This window comes from Cololabis saira, chromosome 7, assembly GCF_033807715.1.
Source record: "Cololabis saira isolate AMF1-May2022 chromosome 7, fColSai1.1, whole genome shotgun sequence".
Taxonomy (NCBI): Eukaryota; Metazoa; Chordata; class Actinopteri; order Beloniformes; family Belonidae; genus Cololabis; species Cololabis saira.
In genome coordinates, this window is record NC_084593.1 from 334,855 (window position 1) to 342,354 (window position 7,500).

Below are 7,500 nucleotides of genomic sequence, written 5' to 3' on the forward strand. Positions count from 1 at the left end.
ACATCTCTGTTTCTCCAGGGAGAACATCTCTGCTTCTCCAGGGAGAACATCTCTGCTCTAACAGGGAGAACATCTCCTGCGACGTGGACAAGGTCCTGGGACCAGCCAGGGATGAAAGGCAGGACGCAGCCTAATACTTTTGTTCTGTTTCTATTTTCTGTCAGGTTTTCATCCACAGCTTGCTGTGATGTCAGTAAACTGCACATTTTGAGTCCAAATAAAATATTATTTGTTGTTACAGTAAAGAATTGCGTGTTGTTTTCTATTTGAGTAGCCTATACATAAGAATACTATATGGTGATACATTAATCCAACAGCTGAAGGTGAAACACTGAACAAATGCAGGATTCTACTGAGACATTCATTCATTCATTCATTCATTCATTCATTCATTCATTCATTCATTCATTCATTCATTCATTCATCCATTCATACTTTAGTGTCTTCCATTCTGCACATCAGTGTTCAGTGGGAGCTTAGAAATGTCTACTCAAATGATGTATGTGTTTGTGTTTGAGAAGGAAATACCATTTAGTGAAGAGTTAACACTGTTTTGCTTTTCCAAGAGAAGTTTAGGGTTTTGCATTTTGTGTGTGAGTTTTGTAATTTGTGTTTAGAGTTTTGAGAAAATGAGGTATCAGGAAATGTGTTTAAACAATTGTGAAAAACTGTAAGAGGAACATAAATGTTCAGGAAAACAAAGACCCAACGTGAAACAACGATGATTCAGTGACTGGATGAATCTGTGGAACAGCTGAGATACACAAATGAACACATTATTACAATTAAAACCTAGAAATACTAAATGATTAATACATGGAAAACAAAGTTATAATACACATAGGCATGTACCTATGGACATTAGGCCTGTGTTGAAAAAATTGATTCTCCGATTTAAAATCGATTATGTCTAAAGATCGATTAAAAAAAAAAAAAAAAAAAAAAAAAATGTTTTCATCATTACATTACAACTTTTGGTACTTTTTTGTTAATCCCCAAAAAAGGAATATTTTGTTGGACAGGAGAATAACTGGTGCCATGTGTTTGCCTTTAAATTTGTTTAAAGGTATGAAAACATTAAAGTTTTCAGTTATAATTGCATAAATTGTCTATATTTCTTTGCTTTATATACTGTCTTGGGGTTACATTTACATAAATGTTAAAAACCAAATTCTCATAAATGGGGAAAAAATAAAAGCGATTTTTCTTTCGTCCTCTGTTTCCTCCCTGGATCTGTTTGGTAATTCTGACCCACGATGTTTCTGAAAGCAGTTATAGTTATATAGGTATATTATTATATTTATATATACAGTTCTATCAGCATTCTGGAGCTGATTGGTCCTTCCATTCTGGAGCTGATTGGTCCTTCCATTCTGGAGCTGATTGGTTCTTACATTCTGGAGCTGATTGATTGGTCCTTCTATTCTGGAGCTGATTGGTCCTTCCATTCTGGAGCTGATTGGTCCTTCCATTCTGGAGCTGATTGGTCCTTCCATTCTGGAGCTGATTGGTCCTTCCATTCTGGAGCTGATTGATTGGTCCTTCCATTCTGGAGCTGATTGATCCTTCCATTCTGGAGCTGATTGATTGGTCCTTCCATTCTGGAGCTGATTGATCCTTCCATTCTGGAGCTGATTGGTCCTTCCATTCTGGGAGCTGATTGGTCCTTCCATTCTGGAGCTGATTGGTCCTTCCATTCTGGAGCTGATTGATTGGTCCTTCCATTCTGGAGCTGATTGGTCCTTCCATTCTGGAGCTGATTGGTCCTTCCATTCTGGAGCTGATTGGTCCTTCCATTCTGGAGCTGATTGGTCCTTCCATTCTGGAGCTGATTGATCCTTCCATTCTGGGAGCTGATTGATTGGTCCTTCCATTCTGGAGCTGATTGGTCCTTCCATTCTGGAGCTGATTGGTCCTTCCATTCTGGAGCTGATTGATTGGTCCTTCCATTCTGGAGCTGATTGGTCCTTCCATTCTGGAGCTGATTGGTCCTTCCATTCTGGAGCTGATTGATTGGTCCTTCCATTCTGGAGCTGATTGATCCTCACATTCTGGGAGCTGATTGGTTCTTCCATTCTGGGAGCTGATTGGTCCTTACATTCTGGAGCTGATTGGTCCTTCCATTCTGGAGCTGATTGGTTCTTCCATTCTGGAGCTGATTGATCCTCACATTCTGGAGCTGATTGGTCCTTCCATTCTGGAGCTGATTGGTCCTCACATTCTGGAGCTGATTGATTGGTCCTTCCATTCTGGAGCTGATCGGTCCTTCCATTCTGGGAGCTGATTGGTCCTTACATTCTGGGAGCTGATTGATCCTCACATTCTGGAGCTGATTGGTCCTTCCATTCTGGAGCTGATTGGTCCTTCCATTCTGGAGCTGATTGGTCCTTCCATTCTGGGAGCTGATTGGTCCTTCCATTCTGGAGCTGATTGATCCTTCCATTCTGGAGCTGATTGGTCCTTCCATTCTGGAGCTCATTGGTCCTTCCATTCTGGGAGCTGAGTCATATCATTCATGCAACAGCTCAAAAAACTGTTTTATTAACACTAACCCAAATCAATATCGGATCGAATCGGATCGCGATAATCGATTCTGAATCTTAAGAATCGGAATCGAATGGATTCGTTATATTTGAATCGATCCCCAGCCCTAATGGACATGTGTATGTATATGTGTGTATGTGTAGGTACTATTGTAGTATTGTATTATTGTATTATTGCTTATACAAATACTGTATGGATTGATATTTGAAGAAGCCTGATGCCTTTTGGCTACTAGAATGTTTGAGGTAACCTGGTGGCCGTGCTTGTGTCTGCTAGGGGTGGGTATTGGGAAGGACCTCACGATACGATACGCATCACGATACTTGAGCCACGATACGATACACATTGCGATATCCCGATTATGCGATATCCCGATTATTATATTCTACATAGTTCACCGAAAAATTTAAAAATGCATTACACATCTTAAAATCCAAGTTGTATACATGTACATCAGATGATAGTGATGGATCTTAAAATCAGAGTTGTATAAATGTACATCAGATGATAGTGATGGATCTTAAAATCCCAGTTGCACCTTCATCAGATTATAGTGACAATTCATAGGACAAACTGAGTCAAAACAATGTTTTATTATAACTATACAAGCTAAAGTTACAACATATTTGTATATGTTTTTCATATTATTTACATCATATGAAATTAACATTAAATTTAGTATGAGGTTGCTTTAATTATGTGGCAAATGATAATAAACACAAGAAAGATGGAACTAAAACCAAGGACAGGCACAGTGATCAGTCAGTATAGATATAAATCCATAAATAAATAAACCTCTGTCCATTATTTTTACTTTTTTAAGGACAGGCAATTGTGTTATATAAAAAATAAATTAAAGGGCCCTCCCAGGGTTGGTAGAGAGTGGCAATGCCCAGGACTGTCACTTAGGTAGGAGCACTGGGTGATATAATGGGAAAAAGATTGGGGATAAAAAAAAAAAATCGATATTCAAATTTTGAATATCGATTTTGAATCGGCTGGAAAAGTATCGCGATATATTGCCATATCGATATTTTTGCCCCCCCCTAGTGTCTGCTGCTGCCCACGTTCCCCGGCAGGGACGGACGAGCCACCACGCTTCTCTTCTGATGCAATTACAACTGAATTTATTACGACTTCATTAAGGTTGGTCAGACAAAGCAGAACGTTTGTAAGTTTAGCACCACAGCGGTCCAAAACCTTTTACCCTTCCGGGTCAAACATCTGTCACTACACACACACACACACACACACACACACACACACACACACACACACAGTGAACAACAACATATATAACATATATAATATGTATTAATGACATTGCACTAGTTTATAAAAGCTAAAATTTTTCTTGTGAAAAGGGAAGGCGTCATAAGCTTAAGCTTCAGTCTACACCTTTTGGTCCTTGGCTTTTAGTTAAAATTGGGTATATATATAATGTATATCTACCTTACTAAGGTTCCATAGTAATGGTGCCTGATAGCAGAACGCCCGCCCTCCAAATCTACATTTGGATACTCTAGGAACTACGAGTAAACCTGCACTCTGAGAACGGAGAGCTCTGCCAGGAACATAAGGCTCTATCAGGTCTTGTAAATACTGCGGAGCTAAGCCGTTTTGGGCCTTATATGCAAATAATTTTAAATTGGATTCTGAATTTTACAGGTAGCCAATGGAGCGACGTTAGCACTGGAGAGACGTGGTCTCTCCTGCTGATTCCTGTCAGCACTCGTGCTGCTGCATTCTGGATCAGCTGGAGCCTATTCAGCAAATTACTTGGACATCCTGCTAACCACACATTACAGTAATCCAGTCTAGAAGATACAAACGCATGAACTAGTTTTTCTGCATCACTCTGCGAGAGGATATATACATATATACATATATACATATATACACAGTATATATGTATATATATATATATATATATATATATATATATATATATATATATATATATATATATATATGTATATATATATATATATATATATATATATATATATATATATATATATATATATATATATATATATATATATATATATATATATATATATATATGTATATATATATATATATATATATATATATATATATATATACTGTGTGTATATATATATATATATATATATATATATATATATATATATATATATATATATATATATATATACTGTGTGTATATATATATATATATATATATATATATATATATATATATATATATATATATATATATATATATATATATATATATATATACTGTGTGTATATATATATATATATATATATATATATATATATATATATATATATATATATATATATATATATATATATATATATATATATATATATATATATATATATATATATATATATATACCCAGTATATATATAACTGAACTAGGCTGGTCTGGTCTGGGGGGGTCTGGGGGGTCCAGACAGCAGACCAGTATGGAGCAGTGGTTTTACTGGGAATGGAGGCTGCTGTGGTCTGGGGAGGTGAGCCAGCCAGGGGGGGGGTAAACTGGTCTGGTCTGGGGGGGTAAACTGGTCTGGGGGGTCTGGAGGAACAAGGAGGACTTTGTTCTTGTTCTTGTTCTGGAACAAACAGACGCTGATTGTTCCTGATGGAACTGGAGGATCAGAGTTACAGATACCAGTCGTGGTGCGTTCAGGGTCCCCAGAGTTACAGATACCAGTCGTGGTGCGTTCAGGGTCCCCCAGCGGTGCGTTCAGGGTCCCCCAGAGTTACAGATACCAGTCGTGGTGCGTTCAGGGTCCCCCAGAGTTACAGAGTCCAGTCGTGGTGCGTTCAGGGTCCCCCAGAGCTACAGATACCAGTCATGGTGCGTTCAGGGTCCCCCAGCGGTGCGTTCAGGGTCCCCCAGAGTTACAGATACCAGTCGTGGTGCGTTCAGGGTCCCCCAGCGGTGCGTTCAGGGTCCCCCAGAGTTACAGATACCAGTCACGGTGCGTTCAGGGTCCCCCAGCGGTGCGTTCAGGTTCCCCAGAGCTGCTAGATACCAGCCAGTCATGGTGCGTTCAAGGTCCCTTCATGGTGCGTTCAAGGTCCCTTCATGGTGCGTTCAAGGTGCCATCATGGTGCGTTCAAGGTCCCTTCATGGTGCGTTCAAGGTCCCTTCATGGTGCGTTCAAGGTGCCATCATGGTGCGTTCAAGGTCCCTTCATGGTGCGTTCAAGGTCCCTTCATGGTGCGTTCAAGGTCCCTTCATGGTGCGTTCAAGGTGCCATCATGGTGCGTTCAAGGTCCCTTCATGGTGCGTTCAAGGTCCCTTCATGGTGCATTCCAGGTCCCTTCATGGTGCGTTCAAGGTGCCATCATGGTGCGTTCAAGGTCCCTTCATGGTGCGTTCGAGGTCCCTTCATGGTGCATTCCAGGTCCCTTCATGGTGCGTTCGAGGTCCCTTCATGGTGCATTCCAGGTCCCTTCATGGTGCGTTCAAGGTCCCTTCATGGTGCATTCCAGGTCCCTTCATGGTGCGTTCAAGGTCCCTTCATGGTGCGTTCAAGGTCCCTTCATGGTGCGTTCAAGGTCCCTTCATGGTGCGTTCAAGGTGCCTTCATGGTGCGTTCAAGGTCCCATCATGGTGCGTTCAAGGTCCCTTCATGGTGCGTTCAAGATCCCTTCATGGTGCGTTCAAGGTCCCTTCATGGTGCGTTCAAGGTCCCTTCATGGTGCGTTCAAGGTCCCTTCATGGTGCATTCCAGGTCCCTTCATGGTGCGTTCAAGGTCCCTTCATGGTGCGTTCAAGGTCCCTTCATGGTGCGTTCAAGGTCCCTTCATGGTGCATTCCAGGTCCCTTCATGGTGCGTTCAAGGTCCCTTCATGGTGCGTTCAAGGTCCCTTCATGGTGCATTCCAGGTCCCTTCATGGTGCGTTCAAGGTGCCTTCATGGTGCATTCAAGGTCCCTTCATGGTGCATTCCAGGTCCCTTCATGGTGCGTTCAAGGTCCCTTCATGGTGCGTTCAAGGTCCCTTCATGGTGCGTTCAAGGTCCCTTCATGGTGCGTTCAAGGTCCCTTCATGGTGCGTTCAAGGTCCCTTCATGGTGCGTTCAAGGTCCCTTCATGGTGCGTTCAAGGTCCCTTCATGGTGCATTCCAGGTCCCTTCATGGTGCATTCCAGGTCCCTTCATGGTGCGTTCAAGGTCCCTTCATGGTGCGTTCAAGGTCCCTTCATGGTGCGTTTAAGGTCCCTTCATGGTGCGTTCAAGGTGCCATCATGGTGCGTTCAAGGTCCCTTCATGGTGCGTTCAAGGTCCCTTCATGGTGCGTTCAAGGTCCCTTCATGGTGCGTTCAAGGTGCCATCATGGTGCGTTCAAGGTCCCTTCATGGTGCGTTCAAAGTCCCTTCATGGTGCGTTCAAGGTCCCTTCATGGTGCGTTCAAGGTCCCTTCATGGTGCGTTCAAGGTCCCTTCATGGTGCGTTCAAGGTCCCTTCATGGTGCGTTCAAGGTCCCTTCATGGTGCGTTCAAGGTCCCTTCATGGTGCGTTCAAGGTCCCTTCATGGTGCGTTCAAGGTGCCTTCATGGTTCATGTGTGTGTGTGTGTGTGTGTGTGTGTGTGTGTGTGTGTGTGTGTGTGTGTGTGTGTGTGTGTGTGTGTGTGTGTGTGTGTGTGTGTGTGTGTGTGTGTGTGTGTGTAAATAATATAATATAAGTAAATAAGTAAATTAAGAATATTAATTTGAAAAATAAATTAAAAAAATAAAAAAATAGATAATTATCATATAGAGTGATATAATAATATTATATAAGGTAATATATGTAATACTATAATAGCATATAATAATATCCTAATATAACGTAATAATATTATAATATTATAACATATAACTATATAATATCACCATACTATAATATATAACAATATAATAATACTATAGTTTAACATCCCGTCAGATATCCTAACATAATATAAT

At 40.9% G+C, this 7,500-nt stretch overlaps 1 protein-coding gene across 1 annotated transcript in view; it reads right to left on the reverse strand.

The window, feature by feature from the left end:
- LOC133446702 (arf-GAP with Rho-GAP domain, ANK repeat and PH domain-containing protein 3-like) overlaps positions 1 to 7,500 on the reverse strand; it is a 158,271-nt gene that overhangs the window by 150,060 nt on the left and 711 nt on the right.